This window comes from Siniperca chuatsi, linkage group LG13, assembly GCF_020085105.1.
Source record: "Siniperca chuatsi isolate FFG_IHB_CAS linkage group LG13, ASM2008510v1, whole genome shotgun sequence".
Lineage (NCBI taxonomy): Eukaryota > Metazoa > Chordata > Actinopteri > Centrarchiformes > Sinipercidae > Siniperca > Siniperca chuatsi.
This window is the reverse complement of record NC_058054.1, coordinates 12,660,317-12,687,009: the sequence shown is the minus strand read 5'-3', so window position 1 is coordinate 12,687,009 and position 26,693 is coordinate 12,660,317. Positions and strand designations below refer to the sequence as shown.

The following is a 26,693-nucleotide window of genomic DNA, read 5'->3' as shown; positions in this document are numbered from 1 at the left end:
CAGCACGATGCGCCGCGCCATTTTGAGCTGAACTTTTGTCGGATGTTTCTATTTATTCCTGTCGCTCGCGTTAAAAGCACAGCAACATGGACGAGGAACGGCTGAGTCATGGAGTTTAAATGAGGAGTTAACCTAAATAAAGTTACAGCTGGCTGAAGGGAGATCACCAGGAAGCCTGAAGTTTCTAGTAAGAAGATTTATTTTTGTGTGTTTTCTGTCAGGTTGCTCAGTAGAGCTTGCAGTAAAGAAACATCAAATTATCACAATATAAAACTTGTGTTTTCTGTTTTAAAAGTAGGCCAACAAACGTAACTAGTAACCAAGTACTCACCCATCTTTTACTTGAGTGGTTAACCTCTCCAGTCCGATCTCCAGCATACAGTGGATAGGTACATGGTTTGTTTACATGACAACAGACATGCATATTTAACGGATTCAGTGTGGACAGAGAGCGTCCGATGTTACGCGATGTGATGCAATAGTCGGACGCTCGCATTGAGTTAGAACACGGTGTTATATCTTGTTTGTTTAATCTGTACAAAAACTGAATTGGGAAAACGATTAAACGAACGAGAAATAACGTTTTATTTACTGAGCTTTAGAGGTGTTGGTATAAGGATTGTTTTACCTTTGGACAGAGCCAGGATAGCTGTTTCCCCCTGTTTCCAGTCTTTATGCTATGCTAAGCTAATGGGTACCTAGCGGTAGCTTCATATTTACCATACAGATATGAGACTTCATTGTCATCTAACTCTCAGAAAGAAAGCGAATAAATATATTTCCCAAAATGTTGAACTGTTTATGTTTCCTTTGTTTAATCAGTTCAAAAACCAAAAGTGTAAAAACGACAATTCAATGTTTTATGGGGGATTGCCAGGTAACCAGCGGAGTTACTGCTCTTGGCCAAGAAACAGTCTGGCACATAACCCTCTGTAAAACAATTACAAATTACATTTTTCCACTTCGGTTTTTGTATGTAAGATATAACATTACTTAGTGAGCTTTAGAGGTACTGGTAGGTGATTTTGTTACCTTCAGACAAAATCAGGCTAGCTGTTTCCCCCTTTTTCTAGTCGTTATGCTAAAATGCAGCATAAACATAAACAGCTCCTGACTCATACACTACATATTTTGCGTACATCTAACTCTCTGCAAGAAAGGGAATATGCATATATCCACGTATCCCAAATGGTTGTAATCATTTATACTCAGTTATTCTCATGAATCCATGTCTGAAATTTATCTCTCCATAGTTAGTGTCTCGTTGCACATGTAGCTGGATGTCTTATGCTTAGTTTGGTTGACCTCCAAATGTGTGAAAATTAGGCTTTGTGCCACTGCAGAGTGCTGTGCGGACAAATCTCTGTGATACCAGACAAGAACACTTTAATACTCCGGTAATTAGCCTCCATGTTCCAAGTGTATCCAGATGTACCATTGTGGGGGGTTTGTCCTCCGTGAGAACACACTGAACCAGCAGGTGCACGTCTCAGGTAAAGGCTGCTGCTCCCAGCTCCTGATAACGGACCACTTTGCCCCCCTCCCTCCCTCCTCCCCACCACGAGTCTACCCTTCTCCCTCTCTGCCTCTCTCTCCCTTTATCATCTGTACCACCCTGGAGTGCAATGCTTTGAGGTGCCTGCCAAAATGCATGCCAAATGAAGAGCAAGAAGGGGAAGCAGGCAAGGGTGCGCTAAGTCTCTTATCTGGGTGTTATTGAATTTTTTTTTAAAGAAATAATTCATTTGAAGTAACCTTCAATTAGGCTGTGCACAGAAAAGTGTAGTCTTTTGACCGGAGTGTTAAAGCACTTTCACTATCTACCTTATCATATAAGTATATCAGACAGAGAAATAAAACTATTGTGCTTTAAATTAACATTGTCCTCTCAACAGACTATATCTGTCTAGTGGAGTACATGTTTAACTTAATGGAGCCTTTAAATTTATGAAAATGAATTATAAGCTTGTTATCTATTGTTTTCACTGTCCAAATTGCTTTCTTGATATTCATAAAACAACTCAGGCATATTGTTGATGTCTGCTTCGTTATTATTTTTACACCGCTGTTTCTGTATTCTGTCTATCTATGGAGCCAACTACAATGAACCTTCTAGTTGTAACCAGAAACTATTCTGTCTAAAGCTTATATATAATATCAGCAAAATCCAATTGACCTCTTTTAAATCTCTGTTAGATCACAAAGAAGTAGCTTTTCAACTTATTTTGCTTGAAAGCAACACAGCACAGCTCGCTATGCAGCTTCACAGATCAACATGACACACTTGCTCCAGTCTGTTTGAATGGGGTTAATCCAAACACACACCTCACAGATGAGACACATTTCCACATTACTGATGTGATATAATGTTCATTCATCCAGCGTCACCTCTCTGACTGGCTTCTTACTCATCAGAACAAATGTATCATTGGGTTTTACGAGGTAGGCTACAAAATTAACTGGTCAAGTATGTGTTAAAAGGAAGAGATGTGCATTCACTTGATTGTAATTTCAAGAGTATGAGTTTATTTGCTAAGGTAGTCATTCCATATTTATATTATCTGTGTATTTACTTACAAAATTTTGTATATTTTTGTATAATATGTACTACATCATATTATTTTCTGTAGTAGTAGCAGCAGTCTTTATTATATTTATAGCCAAACAGAACAATAAATATACATTAAATACAATAAATAAAGAGTCTAGCTAGCAGCTCTGTGAGCGGTGCTTTGAGCTAAATGCTAACGTCAGCTTGCTAACATGTTCACAATGACAACACTTAACATGCTGCTGTTTTGCAGGATTAATGTTTACCATGGTCACCAGTTTAGATTAGATTAGATTAATCCATCCAATACGTGTCAAAACAAAAGCCAAAAATGTCAACCTTATGGTGGCGCTAGAGAAAAGGTCAGGGGCTCATCAAAGTCAGTAGGATTCATCCTCTGGGGATCATGAATGTCTGTACAAAATTTCATAACGATCCATCTGATATTTGTTAAGATATTTCAGTCTTGACCAAAGTGGTGGAAGGACAGACCGACATTCATAGAGCTATGCCACTAGCATGGCTAAAAACAATGAAATAGTAATGCAACACATTAGCAAAACTTACAGGCAAAACCAGAAGGAAAAAACAATTATATATACAACTATAAAACTAAATACAGTATTATTCACAATATGAAATGTGAGTTTACCCTCATAATAACCTGTGTCTAATGCCTGGATGATCTACATCTGGACTTCCTCTGTATTTTCACATACAGTATATGAGGTTGGATGTTAAGGTCACTAATTCACAGGCAGTAACTTTGTGTCAGACTTCATATTAAATCCTGTCCATGCTCAGCCTATGGCATCTCTCTGAAGCCCAAACATTTTGACCTCTGACCTCCTGGGAGGTTTGGTTTACAGCCAGAGTTAACAGTGCTGATAGCATGCTGAGAACCTGCCCATTTGATCCAGGAGACAGCTTGCTCGGGACTGTTTTACAACCAGTGTCATCCAGTAGATTATCAAAGAAAAGTTAATTTATAATCCTGTAAATAACCATGTTCATGTTTTGTTCCCAATTTCCATGAATCCATGGCAATATCCAGCCTAAAATAGAAAGTATGGGCACACAGCAACACTTACATGAACTAGATTTTCAAGAATTGATACATAAAATACGTATTTAATGATCTGGTTTAGTACCAGAGGCATGATTATAGTTAAGTGTGGTAGGTAATGTCATCTAGCAGTTATGGGACACACGCAACACTTCTTGTATAATCTTGGACAGACGAGAGAGGATTTATAAACATGACACAAGTCACTTTCTGTGTTTTACACAAGGCAGGACAAACTCTGCTCTGTGTTGTACTCGTGAAAAACATTCTGGGACTTCTCAGTCGTGGATGAACTGGTGGGGACTCCCATTGTGGGCATAGTGTGATTATTGGGGGTGGAAAAGAGCATCAAAATGTCCTGATACATTTACAATCCTGAAAGTTGTGTTACTTTATTATATATTATTGTTGATTTTGGAAATAGTAATAATAAAAATCTTTCTATGCCACTTTCTAATAAGGCACCTTTTATAAAAGGTTTATAAGTAGTAACTAATGGCTTTATTAATGATTAATAAATTACTTTTTAATGCTTTATACATCACTTACAAGCCATTAATAAGCACAACTAATCCCTTTTTTCAATTTGGTAATAATGCAGTAATAAATGTTGATAATACATTAATAAATGCTCATGGGTTTCTCACTTTCAATAATACCCTCTGGTCTATAGTTGTAAATACTAATAGGTCATTAATAAACATTTTGTACAAAAATCCATCCTGTCTGCAGTTGTGAATGTTGTTAAGTTAAGTGGTAAAAGGTAAATACCCACAAAAGGGATTTTTCCTCATAAATCCTTTATAAAAAAAGTGTCTTATTGGAAACTGGTACTAAAATCTTTACTTAAGGTCCACTTGCTAGCTTTCAGCTGCATCTCACGGTCTTCATAAGCAGATGGAATTTGCTCTTTTGTCAGGGATGTGGCTCAGTTGTCATCATATGACCTAAATACAGAACTTTGGTCACATGATAACAAGTGGTCATACATAGGGAGAAATTGTAACCATGGACTCTGTTCAAAGATAGTCTTTGGTGTTGGATGAAAATGGCCTATTTGATCTTTCTCCGGCCATCCATTGACTGCTGGTCGATAACCCTTTAATACTAATGCTTTTGCATATTTGAGGCAATTTACTACATATCATGTATACCATTCACTACTGCTGACCTTCCAGGCAGCCATTGGTTTCCAATAGTGTATTTCAGCTCAATATGAAATTCAGCTTAGATAATGGATGGCAGTGAACAACATTTATTTGTCAGGGTTATTTTATTGTTGTGTAGTAATGCAGTGCAGACTTCTCAAATCAAAATAAGCTTCATTTGTCGGAACTGTTTAAACAAACAAAAGGCAAATGTGAATGTTGTGAAAAGGATAATATTTGGAAGCTACTTTCATTGCAAAGTCTGTTGTTTAGCAGCTGATTCATAAGTCTTGGATGTCACAGCTTCCCAACAGTGCATGAACGCACCATACTGGCACACAAATCAGCCCATGCTTGCAATTGTATAACCGTGCAACAATAACATATAACAAAAATAGGGAAGCAAACTAAATGTTCACTTTGGTAGATTATGTCTCTCAAAAAAGTTTCAGATCTCTCCAAGTTGATTTAAAAAAACAATAGCATTAATATACTCAAAAATCTAGGAGCTTTGGTTTGCTATGGAAAATGGTCAGCAGAATGTAAAATATATGTGACTTGTAGTGAATTGGCAAAATTATGCAAAACCATCAGTGTGACCTTTTGAGTAAAACTAAGCAGTAGCTTGTTAAGAATGTAAAAGGTCAGTAAAAGTTACATATGAATTATCTCCTGCACTGCAAAAAGGAGCAGAATACAGAGTTCAGTATGTGGCATGTTAAACATTTTGTAACAAACAAGTAAAACCTTAAAAAATATAATACTATGAAACTCATGTTCCTACTAATAGAAGCTTATTGTATTCATCTTTGTATCAGATTTTCCTATGACATGGATAATCACCATAATCTAATCAGTGTATTCAGACTCCAGAATAATTTGAGCCACTGATGCAACAACTGATTTGTAACACAGGACATTCGTCATTTTGGCAGCCAAAAACCCTTTTTAAAAAATTGAATTAATTTCTAACTGCAACAACATGGCATAACTTTCTGTTGATGAATGAATGTAAGTAAATGGGAATCCATCTTATCAGCTACTGAAACAACAACATATTTGGTCAAGGGCCAGTTCTGGTATCCTTCTTACCAGAACTGGCCCTGGTTTAGCCTCGTCCCCAAACAGTTAACACTTGATTTCAATTTGCTTTCGGGATAATTTTTGCCCCCCTTAATTGAGATAGAAAACCATGTTGTGCCAAGCTGAAACCAGCAGTGATGCAGCGGTGCTTCGGAGGGAGTCTCGCTTATGGACCATCTGTCTTATTGATGGCCCAAAATATCTAAGCCCTCAATTTGATGTCACAAACTGAAATCGAGGGCACAACAGATAGGTGTTATTTCAACAAGACATATTGCCTCCAAAATGATGGCAATAGATTTTTTTTTACATATGGGACAGCTATTTCTAGGTCAAGATCCCTTCTGGGTCAGACTAGAAACATTTTATTTTAAAAATACATGAACCCAAAGCTATAAATCATTTGAACTCAAAATGATTTAATGCATGGTGAATATCTATGTTTCAGTTATTGATAAAGGCAATCATTTAACTGAATATTGTGAAAGATGTTAATCTTGTTAACTGAAGTGACAAATCTGTGCCTTATGTCTCCTTACTGCTGCTATTTAATTATAATTAATTCATGATGAAGTTGGACGGCAATGGCGTTGCTAACTGGACAGTCAACATCATACATGATTTGTTGTTGTCTTCAACCACAAGCTCCATTTTCACCAAAATTTACCATACGGATGGATTAGATAATGATGTATGAATTTAAAAACACACCTTATGGATTTCAACTGTAATGCTACCACAACTTGTGCAAACAGGATTGATGCAGATACAATTTATAGCTGGCCAGTTCCTGATGCAGTGTTTTAAAGCAGATACAAAATGAGTGAATTTAAAACATACAGTACAAGTAGCTAAGGGCAGTACTGCAGACAAAACATACTTGATTATGTAATGTAAATTACTGACTGAAAAGCAAATGGTACAAGTGCCAACAGGGATTTACACAACAACAACAACACAAACGTGCAATGTGTAGACTGCTTTATCCAGGAATACTGGAATATATTCAGGTTCAAAGTCTTGGTAGCACTTTAAATCCAAGTTTATTTTGGTATACAAGCTCTAACAAACAGTCTTTGAGTTTGTCTGCTCTCAGTGGAGCAGCTTCACAAAATATCAAACGAAGCCATCACTGATAAGCACTGTGAACGTCTGGTTTCTGGATTTGGTAGTGAGTGGTCCATATCTAAAGCTGCCCATGATTATTACTAAAATATTCTTTTGTATGAATTATGCTATAATGCATGACATGAAATTGCCGAGATAACTGAACTGATATTTAGCAGCAACATTGCATAACGTCTTTGATGCTGACTTTTGGTGGCGCCAAACAAAACAATCAGTGTATTTTAAGAAAAACACCAAATCTAATGGAACACCATAAAGAGAAAATAAAGGAGCCTTTCTGATCAAACAATGCTTTGTGAGAATGAAGCTAATAAGCTCTAAGTGTCTATTAAGAGGGTTCCACATTAACTACCTCATCCCAGACTCTTTTACCACACGTTTATTTCCCAATTAGCAGTAATCCTCTGAATGGCTGGCAGAGGATCTTGGTAGCCTCTCTGAAATAGGCTACAATTAGACGCATTGTATTGAATTAGCATTGTGGAGCCTGAAGTCGCGCTCCTGTGAGGGCTAGTGTTTTATTTGTCACCTGGGAGCGCTGCTCTGAGGCCAGGTCACAACTCCACACAGCAGGGACCCTGTAAATTGCCCGTTGCTGCCGCCTAGGCTGACCTGCAACAGGGCTGCCATTCAACCATCTTGTGAGGAATGTCTCCTGCACCACTGGGGGGAGGGTTGAGCGGAAGTTAGATGAGGTTTAAAGGGAACAGACGGATGAACCGTGTGCGGACAGTGTTTCCTTTGAAAAGCCATTCAAAGAATCCTTTGACAGCGACTGTGTCAGCTGATTACAAGTCCTTTGACTCTTTTCTCTGGTGTCTAATGTGCTGAAACACTTCTTGAGATTTTACATACAAAACATGATCTACCTCTAAAATCAGCTATAACATTAAAACGCTGCTGACATGATAATGCATCAGTAATAATAATCCAATAATATAATATCTATAATAATATATAACATTCTAAAAAGAGCCATTGAACATAATGAGTACTTTTCATTTTGATATATTAAGTATATTCTGCTGATTCTGTAAAGTAAAATTCTGAATGAAGGACTTTTACTTGTATTTTAACACTGTGGTGTTACTACTTTTATTTAAGTAAACAAACTGAATGCTTATTCCACCACTGGTCTTGTATCAGTGGAAAATATCTGTTTGATTTTTTAAACATCATTAAACTAACGTCAATTGAACGGAATGTCACTGACAGCTCTTAGCTAACTAGCAAGTTGAGCTAATGTCAGCTAGCTAACGCCATTTTTTCATCATTTCAGTCTAACATTACAATACTGCTACACAACACAGTGCTGAAGTTATCAAATGGCAAATACTTAAAAATAATGCAAGTTATACCCATTTATTCTGTTTAAAGCATTGGAACTCAAAAAACCCGCAGCTCCTCAGACTTGAAGGCTGATGGCTAGCTGAACCAGAAGAATACAGTTTATGTCTGTGCGATTTCATGCACCTCACAGCCATGGTTTTATGAAATAAGTGTGTTTTTATATGAAATTTATTGAAATTGACAACATTAGAGATAAAAACATCTGTGTTCAGATGTGCTTACATATACCCACTGGCTAGCTTACTTTTTATCTCCCATGACTTTATGGGGCGGCTGTGACTTAGTCGTAGAGCGGGTCGTCCACCAATCGGAAAGTTGCTGGTTTGTTGAAGTGTCCTTGGGCAAGACACTGAACCCCAAATTGCTCCAGAGGGCTGTGCCTTCGGTGTGTGAGTGATTAGATTAGGTTTTATGTTATTATGTCTAATAATGTTTCAGTTGTGAAATTAATATCATGCTCATAGAAACATTATGACAACACCTCATTACTACTTGGTGGAATTGTTGTAAGGTTTTTACATTAATTAAACAAATGTTCATAAGGCCACAGGAGTCAGAAGAAGGAAAATTCAGAGGTGATTAAAGAGGTTAGTCGGGATTTCTGAAAAAAGGCGTGAAACAGTCAGACTCGCTCTCTGCAGCCAAAAGCACCACGACTTGTGCGTCATCAAATTACCACGAGTGTTGCCAGTCTCAATTGTAGGGTAACATAATGAGTGTGCTTTGCCGTAATAACGAATAATTGCAATTCTAATAGCACGGCATATTTGTCTTTAGCTCTATATAGTTTCATCATACCTCCTGCTGTTTTTTCTTTCTTTCAGTTGTTTCTGTCCTATCAGTAACCTTTCAGCCTGCTGAGACAATAATGTTAGAAGGCTGTATTCACATGACACACTACTGTAAGTGTCACAAGACACTACAGTGGTTGTATGAGCCTGTGATTACATTCATCCTTCTGCAGAACTACTATCATCAGCCCATTCTCCTTTATCCAAGCACAAATGATGAGAGAAACACTTGAGCAAGAGTTTCTCAGTCAGTTGATACTTGCCTCCAGCTAACTGTGACAGTGAATAGCCTGTGACTGGAGCACAATTAGCTGCAGCAGCAGGGGGCTGATCTTAACAATGCTGTTGTTTTCCTCCTACCATTGCGGTTGAGTTTTATAGCCATCCTAAGCACACATTTTCACCTCTGTTTTGCATTTACAAGGTACATAGTCGGCGGAGACGTGATGTAAGAAGTAAAGAAAGACAAAGACAATAAAATATCACATTTATTATTTAGTATAGTTCAGCTGGTGGCAGCGTTCATCACATTCAGGAGGACAAAATATTTGATTTGTAGTTTGCATTGCTGGGAAAACTATATAATGAACGTATATTTTCAGTCAGGTGTCAGGTTCATGAATGCATCGATGCTGCAGCAACCTGACATAAGCAGCTAGGGGTGTAATGAAATGGCATGTTGAGGTGACCTGTGCCAGCTTGTGGTTGGACCTGTGAGTTGTGTGTTGCCGGGTAGAATCAGTGCAGTCAGGGACGAGAGTTGAAAGGGCGAGGGAGGTGGTGGCTGGAGTGCGGCGCGGAGCAGTCAAGGATAGACCTCCAGTGTTTGTGAAGGGAGGGAGGCCGGCCAGCTCGGGTTCTGGGGGGACTGTGGGGCTCGTGGGCTGGCTGGGGTGGGGGGCAGCGGTGGTGGCAGGCAGGAGGGTTTTCTAACCAAGAGACTGTAACTCATTGTAGCCTGACTCCACTGGCTTGGGTGGCAAAGATCGTGAAGTCCTGGACATTCATCAACCTGCCGAGGAGGGCCGACTGACTGGAGCCAGGGTCTGTTTTCTTCCCCCCTTCTTCTCCCTCTCACTGTGTCAATGGGATCCAGTGCGACTGTGCCGAGGCAGCCGCCCTGAGGAGACAGACCTGGGTCAGTGCAAATAATCAGGCCTCTGACGCCTTGCCTCGTTACTGGGCATGGGGGGGAAACCCCAAAGTTGAGTGTGGGGGATCCCAAAGGAAACTAGGGACAGGGGGTCGGGCCATGGGTCTGTCTTTCGAAGAGGAAAAGGTCATGATATGGGCATGCCTACAGAAGGATAACAACACAGACACCACTACGAAATACATCCAGTATGGTGTTAGTTTCAGTTTTAGTTGGACTTTAGTTTGAATATTACGCTAGCTCGTCAGTGTACAGTGTTGCCAGATTGGGTGGTTTCCGTTACTTAATGTTTAATTGAGCGGGCAAAAAAACTGGGCTACTTCTTGTACCATTTAGGCGGTTTCCCCAATGAAAGTTAGACTTTATTCCAATGAATCGGCTCCTTCTCCCCTCCGTAATGTATGACTGAAATTGACAGGACACAGAGTTTAGTGGGCTCTGTTCGACATGCAATGACGATGAAAAAATAAATGACTTCAAAATCTCATAAATTATTTCAATTCAATACAACTAGGATTAAACTTCTTTTCCTTTTCAAATTATTGTTTGATTTATTATATTATATAGTATATTACATGTGTTGTGAAGACTTTTTATGTTTAATGAATATTGTAATTGGGCTACTTGACAAATCTGGTAACACTGGCAGTGTATTGTATCATTTCATATCATATTCTGACTGGTCATGGCAGCAGTCACATTGTCAGATCTTGGTCCTAAATTTCACACACTGTCACAACTTTGACGCTAAATCAGCTGTTGTTGAAACCATTGTTTTTAATTGATGACCAGAGATTTTATCACGTTTCTCTCACCATTGTCAACTTTCGTCAAGGACAGCCAAAACTGCACAGTGTAAAAAGGCCTTAATCCAGTCATTTAAGTGCATGTAAACACACTGCTTAGTGTTCTAAAGCGTTTAACCAGGTGACAGTTAAAACAAAAAAATGATCAGTCACCCAATTAATTCCTTCGTTATCTATAGCTTTCTCATGCCTCAGACTATTCAGGGTAACAGAAACATGGCTGACCTTTAATGACATCAGATGGGAGGAAACCACATTGAGGACGGAGCTAAAACATTAGTCTGGACATGAGGGCTTCACTCTGTAAGTCATCAGCAGCTTTCCTATGACTTGGTCCCAGTGATAATGGAGCTGAGTCAGAGCCTGAGCTCTGAGCATGGGAAAATGTAAAGGGAGGAATGTGCGGGGGAAACACTGTCTGCCCTGATGGCACTCCAGAGTCTGCTCTGTGTCCTCTTCGAAAAGAGCGTTGTCTTTATTATGACTCAGACCTCATGTATTTACATTAACTGAGTCATGTTGTATCTCATTTTCTGTATTCATGTTTTGGTTTTGGCACTTCTGTGTGGCCTGGTCACCAGTACTAACTACATGTAACCAGTAGCAGCTCTGTAAAATCTTTTTGTGTTGGCCTGTTTTATTTCAAGGTTCGTTGAATCGTCTTGTCTCTCATTTTATGAACTTGTGTATCATTTTGTCTACTTGGGAGCTGGTTGATTTGATTTAAAGCATGTTGAAATACCCCGACTGTGACCTGCTTCCACACTCATGTCTCCATTTTCAGCAGCTGATAGATTTCTCTGCTAAAGTCATCATTTATTCTTGTGTCGACGTCATTCTCTTCTGCTCATTTACCGTCCCGCCACTGAGACAACTGAGCTCATTATCCCTTTGGACGAGAGTATTCAGACATTTGCTGCACCTTTTATCAGTCTCTGTCCCTTGCTACTCATCAGTTTCAGTTTTGACTTCTCACTTCCAAATATCCTCCCCTGCCCCCTTTTTTCTCTCTCCTGCAACACCACCCCCTCCACCTCCCCCAAGGCCTCATGGGAGCTCAGCAGTACAAATTTCCGTTTATACCAGTGGCTGGGGCTGACGACACCGCAGCGCTCTACCCCACAGATTGACGAGCCCTCAGATGCCGATTTACTGTACATGGCAGCCACTCTGGAGCCGCCGCACATCTGGAGTGGAGTACGCTTACTGAAAAACAGGGGCCAACCTTGGCCCAAACAAGTGTAGCAGAGCAAAACCGATGAAAGGCAGCCCTCCCTCCACACCGGCACACACACACACACACACACACACATACACCCCTCCAGAGCCCAGATCTCTCAAGCTATTACAAAGACCTTGGAAGGTCTGGATTCTGTAAACAAAAACTTGAGAGAGGCATTAAGAGACATGGTGGAGCTAATGATGTGATTGTGGTGGGAATGTCTTCACCGGAGCTGCTGAAATCACCACTTTGAAAGTGTGACTGTGTGTGTATGTGTGTTTGTCGCAGCGAACACAGTCAATTCTTGGAAAAACAGTGAACCTTCAGCTTTGACAAAGTTTGCAACAGGAATGCTTCCAAAACTGACAACTTTAAAGAGGAAAAAAAATAAAAGGAGAGATTTGAATTATACATAAATTGTATATGACACATTTATTTTCTTAACATTTCCTAGGAATTCATTTTATTTGGCTTTTAGACATGACTAAAAATACATATATAGAAAATTACAGAATGTGAAAACATAAATAATTAGATGCCATGGAGTTTCAAAAATATTTCAAAAACTGATGTGCCATCCAAAAACAACATAAGAAAGCAGTTGGCTTCCTGTAGGAACCTCATATTTTGTAATCTGGTCTTTTGCAATTCACAGCTGACATTGTTCCCCACAAGAAGGAAAGGTTTCATAAAGCTGGGACCAGGCCAAGTGAGGAAAAAGACACTGTAAAATGTCACAATATCACACAAGACAAAAGAGAAGTCAAGTCTGCCACTGTCTTCTTTTTTAAGATTTTTCCAGGACAATAATTGTACTTGTGTCACATGAGGTTAAAATTGGTTAAATCTCCAAATTCACAACCCACATTTACTAGATTGTTGTTACATTATATTCTCATGTGTAAAACCTTAAAACAGGCTCTATTCAGTTCTCCAAATGTGCTTTACATCCTGCCGGTATTACTCTTAGATCTGGTTGTTGCTGAGCTCAAACCACAGAGACGGCGTCAGGAGTCTCTCCTGTTCACCACATTGAAAGTGTGTTTCTGTGTGTTTGAGAGAGTGTCGGTGCGTCTGTGAGTGTGTGCGAGGTAAAAAGTGTCAAGGAATTCATTGTCTGTTCTCCACCTGTTATTATTCTGGTCCCAATCAACCTGCTAGCCAGTCTGGAGCCAGTGGCCATCTGGAAACACTGCTCTGTTTATAAACTTGGCAAGGATCAGCACTCCGGGGCTCTGACCTCCCACACAAATCTGGAAACAATTAGAGCAAGACAGTCTGGCTGATTACTGCGAAAGGGCCCAGCGTGGATCCCACTGACGGCTGCAGGGACGCCAGACCCTTGTTAGAGAAAATGCAAACTCAGTACTACACAAAAACCCTTGCACTATTATCACACAGACACTTACACTTTCAGGATTATGTAGCCTTTTTCATGTAGAGTCTCTATTTTTGTATCTATGACCCTTTTTTTTTCTCACAGACGGATGGACACACACAACCACCCACATGCACAAACAAACACTATTTATTGATAGCATTGTTCATGGAATGACTTGTACCTCGGAAACTGGCTCCCATAACCTCTGTCCACATGTTGACTCATGCTCATGATAACTGCCAACGTAAAAAACTATATTTAGAAACTGCCTTAAAAAACAATAAAAGGAAAAGAAAAAAAATCTTGATTTTAGATGGATTTTTTTACATCATGTTTAACCTTTTTTTAAATTTTGTTGCCATAAATAACCTTTATAAATCTCAAATTCACATACACATATCCTAACCATGTCTGTGTAATATCAAAATGCTTCAGAGCCTGGGATTCAACTCAATTTGGTGACAGCTCAGAAAAGGGGTTTCCCTTGCAACAGAGCAGGGAGTGACGTTTAGGTCACTTTAGATCATGGCGTTATTGATTGGGTGTCTGCATCGCTTGGATCCTTTCAGCCTTCACTAAATCAGTGGAAAAGATGGTTCTGACATGCGACTCATAATTGACAAAAAAGTGCTTGAGTTTAAACAAACATGAAATTCTAATTAAATGGATTCAATTTATTAGTATTCATTTGCAATGTAATTTATGCACATTAAAGCAAACAAAAAGTCTGACACTAATTAAAAAAAAAAGTATTTCCTCGCTGTGATGTTGTAAATGGATGTCTGTGCAGTGATCCAGGGTCAATATTAATAAAATACCCTAAAAGATTAATTAACAGCGCATGTTTTTCCTGTTAGAAAGGTCTTATTCATTTCTCACATAGTATTCGGACCAACAGAAAAGCTCGAAAAGTTTGATTGTGCACGGATCTGATTATAAATACCCAGCACGCATTCATAACTGGCAAATATCAAAGCCATACATCAAGTAATGTTAACTTACATGATTCACATTTTGTTGATGGTGTTTGTCCAGCAGTTTCTATCTCACTGATTACCAGCAGTTTCCAAATTATTAATTAAAACACACATTTTGCCATTAAGAAAAAACTCTGAAATGAAAAATCGCATATGTGGAGTATTGAGTCTAAAGTACTGTCCCCTCTCTTGCTTTGGAGGAGCCAATAATTAGGAGGATAATGAACCAAGATGATAATGTGCGCTGGTTACTCTTAACGTTAATTATAAACTTGCAAAAAGTTGATAGTTGCTGAATTAAAACGATTTTCGGGATGTGGGTAAAGCAAGAGCACGGGGACATCTTCTGCCTCAACTGTAGGACAACTGAAAACAAACGTGATACATCCCTTCACTCTCTTATATCACGCCGCCAGTCTTCACTAACATTACATGCACCATGTAATGCAGTTCCCTTTCAAAATTTAAGGAACAGTTTTTATATATATATAAATAAATAAATTAATAAATGATCTGAATAAACATGGGAATAATGATCTACAAAATAAATATCATCTTAGAATAATAATGATTGTGAATAATTGCTCTGGCCATTTCTCCCTCTCGATCTCCATCCTTTTCTCTCTCTCACACATTCAGCCTTTTATAAGGATTTATGGTATTCTGTTGCACAGAGCATGTGAATAAAGCAGGAGGGGCTGCTTTTAATTAGCAAAGATTATAGGAAATGGGCCCAAAGCCCAATAGAACATTTCCAGCTGGAAGTCCAGCCTCTGTGCTTAGCAGCAGTGCAGCTCAGCAGCTATAGTTTAACAAGGAGGGAGATGGAGATTGAATGCAGATACTACATTACATGGTACTTTCCCATTTCTGTTTCATTACTTATGTTGTTGGCCAAGCTGCTCCTTTGCTCCCAGTGGTAGAAGAAGTACTCAGATTATTTATTTAAGTGAAAGTACCAATACATTAATGTCAGAATACTCCATTACAAGTAAAAGTATAGAAGTACTATCCATAAAATGTACTTAAATATCAAAGTGCTGCAGTAAAATGCCTCCTGTAACTGATTTTATATTACATTACTGTCGTAGTAGTATTATTAATACTGATGGATCAATGCATAAGCATCTTTTTACAGTTGTAGCTAGTTGAGGTGGAGCTAGTACTTCATATTAGAAGTACACTTAGGTAGTTTAATTCAGTGGTTCCCAACGTAGGGATTCGGCCCCCGCAAAGGGTCACAGAATAAATCTGAGGGGTCGTGAGATGATCAATAGGACAGAACCAAAGAAAAAAACAACAATGAAGTTCTGCTACACACATTTGTAGAAATTTTTCAGACTGTTTTCTAATCTTTGCTTTTTTGTGAAATTCTGGATAATGTTACTTCTTTGGGCCATGAACATTTATTTGAATGAAACCATCTGATACGTTTAAAGGGGAAATCTCTCTTTGGTGGAACTGCTAACAACTCATAGACATCTGAAATGTGACAAGAGGACTGTGACTACACTCAGATTTTTTGTAATGGGTCACAAGCCAAAAAGTTTGGGAAACACTGGTTTAATCTTTAACAGTGTGTTGTATTTTAAGCTTATTATATGTTTTTTTATGTAAAGTCTTAATCTGAAAAGTACTGAAGAAAATCTGAGGTCTTCTCTTGTGATTATGACTTCCGTATCTCATAATTATGACTCACTATCTCATAATTACGTATTTTGTGACCCATCAGATTCTGTGACCTGATAAGAAATTTCAGTTATATTGCCACTGCAAACATTTTTTTTTAATCATACTTTATTGCATGCTTTATTTTGATAGCTGTTACCAAACTTGGCAGTATTATGTTGGCATACTACTAATAATACCATCCACATTATTCAGTGACATTAATATCTCCCAGTGTCTCAAACCAAGGAGGAAATAAGAGTGAATTAAATCAGGTAGCACCATCATGCATCTGTTTTCTTCAATAGCAATGATTGATAACCATCTAATTATGAGATCTGAATAACGTAACTACGAGATAAAAAATCTCATAGTTACAAGATAGTTTTCTTGAAATGGTGAGATTTTTATTATGGAGATAGTAAGTCATACTGTAATTACGCCTCCAGTTTTTTTAATTTGGTGATTGCAATGCGCTTCCGTAGAAAAAGTATAGCTGTCAAATAATTGTAGTCAAGTGAAAAGTACAATATTTCCCTCTGAAATGTGGTGGAGTGGAACTATACAGTAACATAAAATGTTCATACTTAGGAAAATAAGTACCTCAAAATGGTACTTATGTACAGAGTAAATGCACTTCCAGCACTACACAGCAGCTACAGTACTACAGTCCTTACAATAACCACATATGACATATCTCAAGTTAAAGATCAGAGACAGAAAAGCTTGAGTTTTAATAATGTCAAGTGATTTATGAATCACTGTCACTTTGATATTGTGACATGGATTCAGACGTTAGTAATAGCTCAGAGAATCATTGCAGTGCTGCAGTAATCACTTCCTCATACAACAAACCTTTCAAACTCCTGAATATCTACAGGGTCTATAGTGTGATTAACTATCAATTATTCCCCACTTGGTCATATTCTTCCTCTAAAATTAGACATCATGCTACTGCTTAGGAAATTATAGCAGCCATGTTTGGTCACATGTGCAACAAAGAGCTCATGTTGTCTTACGCATCATGAGACCCTTCTCCTTTTTGGAAACTGCAAATGTGGAACAGAAAAAAAGAGTGAAAATAGGATCCTGATCGGGCAGCGTCTGGTGCCTGGAGCTGGTGTATTTTTGACGTAGCAGAGGAAGAGCGAGGGCAGTGTCCTTCCTGGTTTTCTACAGCTTCCTGTACAAACTGGAATTTGATTCAGAGCCACTTGTTACATTCACTCCCAATGCCATTGTTTCACTGACCTTTGATCTTTGGAGATTTGCTTCCGCTGATAACAAGGCCCTCCTGGCCCACTTTACTTAAGTACAATTTTGAGGTACTTGTACTTTACTTGAGTATAGTTAAACTTCTACTCCACTACATTTCAGAGGAAGATATTGTACTTTTTACTCCACTACATTTATTTAACAGCTATAGTTACTTGTTACTTTGCACATTAAAGGCGCTACACACCCACACAGGTGTTTTCAATTACTCTGGCTGATTAGACCTCTAGTCAGGTGAAAGTTGGGTGGAGCTATGCTGGGAATAGCATGATGTCACCAAGTACTATGTACTAATAAGGTTGATAACAGGGAAAGTTTTGTCCACCTTAAAGGGGAACCCTGAGGAAGTACTACTGCAAATGTGAAAAAAGTTGGATAAAGCCTTTTGTGTCAGAGGGAGCTGCGTGAAGTCTGATAAATTGCCTCAAGTGATGTCACTTGAAAATGAAAAAAATCTGGAGGTGTGGAGTTAGAAAGTATTGATCTTACCAGACCTCTGTGGCCCGCTCCTCATCACTGCTTGAGGCTAGTGGCTAGAGGCTACATTTGCCGCTACTAGCCTAACACATCCGAATCTGGGACTGAACTCAAGTTGCATTGTTGGCAATGTAGGCACAGTGTCATAGGGTGAGGGAGATGTCAGTCAAGAGCAGTTTGTACATGCTCACACTTTCCTGAGAAGAGGTCTAATAAGGCCACATAGGTGAAAACACCTGTGTAGGTGGACTTCAGGTACAGTCACATTACACTTCTGTTCTATGAATATTCGCTCCGTCTTCCATTCATTTCTATTGAAGCCTGAATGACTGACAAATTCAAGCATGCGTTGCTTGTTTCGCTGGCCGACCGAGTGGGCCGGCCAATAGAAACACTGGTGCCCTGTGTTTGGAAATGGAGAAGTTATTATTTTAGTGTGTTTCATCACCATATTTAGTACATTATAACACTACTAGACTACAAATTGTAGTGTCGCTCTCATACACTGTTTATAGTTTGGGATTGCTCTGATCAATATTTATTTATTACCCGCATCACATCCATTTTTGGGGCTGCGTGTGGGGCAATTTTGTTGAACAGAAACATAATGTGATCATACCTTTAGGGTGTGCAGGGACTTTGATAAATATAATGCATTATTTTTTATTAAACTACCACACAGTATAATATAAGTAGTTAATATTTACTCTACCTAGACCAGCTACAAGATTAAAACACTGCTTGTATAACAAATCATTAATATATAATAATATAAGACTAACATGGTCCACACAGCATAATAAGTACTTTCACTTTTGATACTGATAATACTTGCATACTAAGTAATGTTTTGAATGACAGACTTTTACTTGTGATTGTATATTTTTACATTGTGGTATTTCTACTTTCACTTAAACAAACAATCTGGATACTTTTTCCTGACTCCTCTTTGGGTAATCATCATCACTAACAACCATGTGAATCATTGCTCGAGGCTCTCAGCGTGCCTCACACCCTACGTTTTCAACCATTTTCCAGCCACATGCAGTAATGTGTGGAAAAGCCTGTCAGGTTTCATGTGAGATGTTATCAGTAAGCTGCCATGCTCATCAGTATCACACAGAGTCACTAAACACATCACCGCCGCGGTTGTGGGGTGATTGCTCTTAATTAAAAAGCTTGTTTTTGTCTATAATAAGCGACCTCTGCAGAATTCTAACACACGTCCCACATTAATTTCTCCTTTTCTCATTAACATGCCACTCTGACCAACCAAATACCTATGTGTGTGTATGTGTGTGTGTGAATGTATAAACATCACATTAGAGTGAATGAACACACCTGTCTGTTTGGGTCCAGGTGTTCCCTGCAGGTGATGATGCACTGCAGCTTTGCTCCAGCTGGTGGCAACAGGCCCTTATTTCATCAGGTGCAACGACCACCTTAAACCCCTTCACCATGCAGGTCTGTCTGAGTCATAATAGGAGGCGATTCAGTTGGCTACAGGCAATATGATGAACATCTATGCCCCAAAAGTCTACCATTAGAGGTTAAAATGTTAAATGTCTCTTTGTGCATAAGCATTAGGCATTTTATTAGCCTCAAACTGTTTCTCATTTAGCTCTGAAAATACTGGAGGCACAGAATAAAGTTACTGTAATCAGTTCAATTCATTTATTTAACCACCGTTTAGGGAGTTAAAAGAGCCTCATTACAGCAATTCTGCATTTATTGTCTGATCAAAGATGGTTAATGCTGGCATTGTTACATTATTATTTTGGTTTAGTTGTTAAACGTACTGCCTTTTTTAAACAAACTGTCATTTTTTCACAGGCAATTTTAGGCAGTCAATGCATCACCATCAGGCTTAGACTTAATTGACACCCGTCTGTAAACAATTGCTGAAAGTCGTCCAGTCAGTTCAAGTTTTAAGCAGGTCTGACGTTCTCCTGGAAATCCTCCACTCGGTGGGTTTGCGTCATTCGAATTGGACAAGCTGCAGCAGCTTTGTTTGACATGCAGCATCCAGGATTTTCACTGTTCAGGCTGAAAGGATTTATTCGTCCAATTCATTAAATACCAGTTTAACTAAATGTACATTTATTTGCAACACGGCATACAGAGCATCATATTGATTCTTATACTGTGTCTATGAAACACAGTGACAACTACTCAAGTAATCCACAAGTAAATTTCCAGGAACTTGTAACCCACTTTATTTTACAGAAAAATAATGTACTTTTTACAACACATTTATCTAATAGCTGTAGTTAGAAGTTACTTTGAAGATGAACATTTTACATACAAAATATATGATCACCTTGTACAGATATAATGCCGTGTTATCAATTAAACTATCCAACAGTAAATAAAGTAGATAAAATTTGTTTTATATCAACCTGCTTCGACATTAAAATGCTGCTTACATGTTGATGCATCAATAAAAATAATAATCCAATAATCAGTGGTGGAAGAAGTATTCAGATCCCTAAAGTAAGCAAAGTTAAGCAAAATAACATTTTATTTGCTAAATGTACGTAAAGTACCACAAGTAAAAGTACTGTGATCGTTCATATCATAAAATTATTCTTATTCAGCATTTTACTGTTGTTGAAGTTGAGGTGAAGCTCATTTGAACTATTTTAAGGCTGCAACCGATTTATTATTTGCTGATTAATCGATGAATTGTTTAGTCTGTAAGATGTTAGAAAATAATGAGAAATGCCCTTCACATTTTCAAGTAACTAGTAACTCTTGCTATCAAATAAATGTATTGGAGTAAAAAGTACAATATTTCCCTCAGACATGTTGTGGAGGGATGTATAAAGTGGACCAAATGAAAAATACTTCAAGTACAAGTATCTCAAATTTGTACTTAAATACAGGACTAGAGTAAATGACTTTCATTTACATTCCAATATAGTATATTTAGCTCTTAATACTTCTGTATGTCTACTTAAGTAAAATTATGGATGTAAGACTTTTACATTGAGGTAATTGCTAATTTTACTTAAGTAAAAGATATCAATAATTCTTCCACCACATATGAAACAAAATAAGCAAACTAAAAGCTAATGTCTGGAACAAGACAAACTGAGCATACGAATCACACTCTATGCATGTGATGTTAAGATGTGGACAAATGAACCACAGGCATCAGACAGGACTGTATGCAGCAAAGCAGGTCAAAAATGTTGCAAGGGAATTACAGTGAGAAAAGCAGCGAGGCAGACTGAGACAGGCATGAGCGAGAAGGACCACAGCAGCCAAATACACTTGTTATCAAGTCAAGTTGAAAGGATTCAGCAGAGTATGCTGGGCAGAGCTGATAGAGCCTAGTGGAGATGCACTCTGTTATGTCCCGTGGAATCCTGTAGGTGGAGTGGATCCTCCTTCCTGTATGTTCCCTGCAAGCATGATCATCAGTCCACCATCTAAATCACACTGGTCTGTCCGCCTATAAGCACCAGTCCTCCTCTTTATTGCCTGGGAATATTGAGCGCTACACGGTCACACTAGCAAGTCTGTTTGATTAATGTTTCAATTAAAGATAGAAAAGAGGGAAAAGATTACTGAGTAGATGCAGGGAGTGGGTATTATTCTTAGGAACTTTTTCTGTTTGATTATGTTGAATGGGAGTTCAGGAAAGTTCCTTTCATAGCTCAAGCAACCCCTGGTCAGCTGGAATGAGAGTGTAAAAAAACGAGCATGGTAAAAAGAGAGGGGAATAAATATTAGAAAAGTGGGGTATATACAGGAGCTATGAAATATATTTATAAACATTTATGGGATTAAATGTTTAAACTCAGATATGGGAAAGATACCGTTTTGGTTCTGGGCTGAGTTAGGATTTTTTTTATGGCTATTTCAGGGTTTTCTGCAGTGAGCCAGCTGGCGGTGGATACTGTGGAGGAAGCAGGTGTTTCAGATTTGAGTGGCAGGTGGTGATCTATGCAGATCTATGCAGCCAGAGTGAACAACCGGATAAATCCATAATTTGTTATTACAGCATGCTAGAATCCAAAGAGACCTGTTTTGTTTTTCTAGCACTTCTGAATAGAAGCTATACACATTTATATTACAAATATGAGTCAAATACACATAAAAATGCACTTAATTTTAGGCTGAAGTAATAGTTTGAAATTTTTTGGAATTATGCTTATTGGCTTAGAGTTAGTTGATACCACTCTCATGTCTGTAGAGTAAATACGAAACTAGAGCCAGGAGACAGATAGCTTAGCTTAGCATAAAGGGAAATGGGGGAAACAGCTAGCCTGGCTCTGTCCAAAGGTAACAAAATCTGCTAACGTATTCGCCTCATTAATTATCAAATCTCATTTGTTAAATCCATACAAAAACTGAAGTGAAAAAACGGTGGTGGTTATGTTCAGGACTATTTAATGACTGAGTCTGTTGACACTTAAAGGTTTTGTACAGATTATAAAAATACTTCAACATTTTGGGAAATACGCTTATTCGCTTTGTTGCTGACAGTTAGATGAGAAGTCTGATACCACTCTCATATTTGTGTGCTAAATATTAAGCTACAACGAGCAGCCTGTTAGCTTAGGTAGCCTGGCTCTGTCCAAAGGTACAAAATACCATTTACCAGCACCTCTAAAGCTCCCTAATTAACATGTTATATTACAAAAACCTCAGCTGTTTCCACCTGTTTCCAGTCTTTGTGCTAGGCTTAGCTAACCCAGCTGCTGGCAATTACAAAAACCCGAAGTGTAAAAACAACAATGTGTAATTTCATGGCTGCACATTTTTACACTTAGTTTTTTGTACAAATTAAACAAACAAGATATAAAGTCAATTAGTGAGCTTTAGAGGTGCTGGATTTTTGTTACCTTTGGACAGACAGGCTACCTCTTGTTTTCAATGTTTGTGCTAAGCTAAGCTAACTGACTGTGGCTTCATATTTAGCATAGATATGAGGATGGTGCCATCTAAGCAAGAAAGCAAATAAGCATATTTCTCAAAATGTTGAACTGTTGCTTTAAAGCATCAATAAACCTTGAAGAATATCCACACTCCTCCACAGCAGGTGAAGCCGATTTTCCATTTTTACCCTTCAATAAAACCGGACAGCCACGACACACAATCCCTATTTGGGAAATCAATCCCACCCTTGTCCTAAAGCTATGATCTCTAAACACTAGCTCTGAAAGTATTTACTAAAACAGTGGTGGCTCCTGGCTGCGTGTTTTAACTTGTAATCTGTACTCAGATTCACAGCTCGCAGCCCAGGAATGTAGGGCTTTTCTACTTGCTTGGGGTGGTGCTGTCGCTCCCACTGTCAGTCTATCATTATGCCAGAGTTGACACAAACATACACATACATGCATGCACATACATGCACACATAAACATGTGTACACAAATGCTGAAAAGGTATTGCATTGGACACTTTGGCCTGCAAGATTTAGTCCAGTTTGAGCACTAAAAATCTTCACAACATGATATTATGGAATGATGAAAATCAACATTCAAAAAGCTTTGGAAAGTGTTTTGAGCTGAAATAAATTATGGATGACTACGGATGTTGTGCCAACATTGATTCATTGTACTTTCAGACCACACCAGAGTGTATTCATCGAAATGTTAGCTCCACACATACGCACACAAAAACACTCCTCCACACACACACACACACACACACACACACACACACACACACACACACACACACACACACACACAGAAGATGCATTAGGATGATGATCACACCTGTTCTCTGTATCTCAGAAGCTCCAATGATCAATGAGACTATGAGATGAAAAGGAGAGGGGAGAGGATTCTAGTTGCGGTACGGAAAGCGATTCCAATCAATTTGAGGAGAGATACACGCTGCTTTGCTGAAAATGTAGACTATTACATCCTTGCCTCGAATGACAGCTGATCTTTCTTAGAAGCTCTGGGGAAAAAAACATCGACATCGACAGCTCCTGTGGAAACTTCAAACCCTTGACCAAGACCTTTATCCTCAGACAAAAAGTGACAGAGAAATGTTTACATTGTGAGTGTGTGAATGTATGCATACAATCCTGATATGTACTTCCGCGGTGGAATCCGCATAATGTGTGAGCATGCGTTTGCACTGACATGATTGTTCTGACAGACTTTGCAGTTGCTGTAGGCATTAAAGCTGACAGGCCAACAGTGTGTCTCCTTCCCAGACAGGTAACTCACCTTACAGGTCACCGTCCATATCTCAGGGGGCAATCTGTAATGTTTCCGTTCTCTGTGTATTATCATCATGAGGTGAGAGAACCAGCCGATTGGATGACCTCACATTTATTCACAGTCTTGAAGAAGACACAGGAGGGTGAAACATGTACAAGGTGATTACTGGCACAAGACAAAAAGAGGACTGTGTTTTTGAGGTTGTGGCTGCTAAACTTTGGAACTCTCTCCCATTGGACTTAAGATCTGTGGACACCTTTAAAAAGCAGCTCAAGATCTAGTTGTTTAGACTTGCTTTTGTTTAGTTTTTAGTATCTTTTTTACACTATATCTTTAGCATATTTCTTTCTGTCTGCATTTCATGTATGTTGCTCTTTTATTTACTTTTTGTCTATTATTGTGAATCACTTTGTGACATCTGTTCATGAATGGTGCTATATAAATAAACTTACTTACTTACTTTGAATGCAGTTTTTTCTATCTTGCAAATAAAAATATATTTTATAAGTATATAGTATGCATAAGAATAGTATATAATGCTAAAATGAATACATGTTTCATTATATAACTTTTTCTTTTCTTTTTTTTTCAAAATACAATACACAATTTCTGCTGTTCATGCCCCCTATATAATACTGGGTCAAATGACCAACCCAGTTTCAAGGTATGTGGGCTGATTGGTTTCTTATGCGTCAGGAAACAGACCATAGAAGAAGAGCATTGACTGGACTATTTTGTGTGGAAAAGTCAAGTACAGGAGAAAGTCACTGCTGCAAGTGATTTGCATTATTTAGTGATTAAATTTAGCACCATAGAGACAAGTATACAGCATGGACCAGTGCCACATACCTATAGCATTTACCTATAGTTTGCAATGCCCATCCCATAGATGGGATAGAAAACACAAGCAATGATACAAGAGATTTACAATAAAACTTAATAGATTAAGATAATAGATTTAGACAAATAGACAAACATTTATTTCTAAATATATGTGGGATCCTTCCGCATATTCTTATATATATATATATATTCTATATATATATATATATATATATATATATATATATATATATATATATATATATATATATATATATATATATATACTATATTTAAATACATTATTTGTTTGATAAATCAAATTGTGTTACAGCTGTGTGCCCACAAACAGTCATTCATTACACAATATGTCTCTCAGTTTGAATAGATAAATACTTTGGTTTTGTAAGGAGAGCAGTGGAATGATTTTGTGAGCGATGAACTCTTAACCTCTGCCTTTGGGCTCTTCACAGAGGAACTTCCTGTTGTTTTCTTAGTTACACAGATTGAAAACTCTGAATGGGTTTGGAAAATCCTTCTTTTACTCTCAGCCCTGGGCTGTGATTATAAAATAACAGATAGCTGAAGGCAATATGAAGATACTTTTAAGATAAGAGCTACTTGAACCTGTCCTCTTCAAGACTAAACGTCTTAATAAAAGACTAAGTGGACGTCATATGTTTAAGATAAGTTCTATAATGTGTAATTCTTTGACTGCATTAAAAATTACTAACTGAGGGAAAATTGTTCAGTAGTGTGGGAGATTTTATATACCTTGGCAAATACTTTCTTGGCAGCTCATTTTCAGTTTAAATTTCCTCTATTTGTGCAGGTATATTTCCCAGTAGTGAGAGCTCCCTAAGTCCACCATGCAAGTACATGTCTCAGGAGATTGAGTGACATCCCCTGCCTTTAAGAGGATTTTATTTTGTGAAGCTAGGGAGATGGACCGTGGTGCTAATCTATTCTGACACTGCCATGCTGGTGGATCTGCTATTCATTCAGGCAAAGCAAACAGAGGAGGGAAGACAGATCATTTTGCTTACTCTGCCCTCATTTTTAAAGACCTCCACTCCTTCAGGTGTTTACGGTGATAATTGCAGCTAAACAGTGTGATTTTAGATCCATATCATTACATTTTCTCCACTCGCTGCTGAGAATGACATAAAAATTGTAACAGCAGCATGTAGTATAAGTCCACACTGAAATTACCTGCTGATAAAACGCTGCAGGCTAGGAGGCTTAAAGAGGTATATTTAAATTCTTGTGACTCCATGTTGGTGGGCATTGATGTGGTCTTTGATTTTTCAAACCAGCATCAGGGCTAAAAATCTGTCTTACTATCTCACCCAAGTTTTTTTTTTTTTTTTTTTTCAAAACAGGCTGAAACAGGCTCTGGATTGATAAATTCTGGCTAAACACAACCATAGCGAGGAAGCTCTCTCTCTGCAGTATGTCAGAAATAAGTTTGCATGGATCATCTTTGAAAAATGATTGCCTTGGGCCATCCATTGCCACTCCTACAACAAGAAAATGTTTTGAGCGAGTGTAGCACATGGTGAGTCACGTCTCCTTTATAGGAGTCTTCTTCGCATTTTTCACACTAA

General features: G+C 38.3%; 1 long non-coding RNA gene across 1 annotated transcript; it reads left to right on the top strand.

Annotated features, from left to right (window-relative positions):
* Nucleotides 1-2,969: 2,969 nt before the first annotated feature.
* Nucleotides 2,970-12,326, top strand: LOC122887171. Its single transcript, XR_006380484.1, has 2 exons — nucleotides 2,970-10,255; nucleotides 12,121-12,326. It is a non-coding gene; the product is annotated as an uncharacterized LOC122887171 (long non-coding RNA).
* The last annotated feature ends 14,367 nt before the right edge of the window (nucleotides 12,327-26,693 follow it).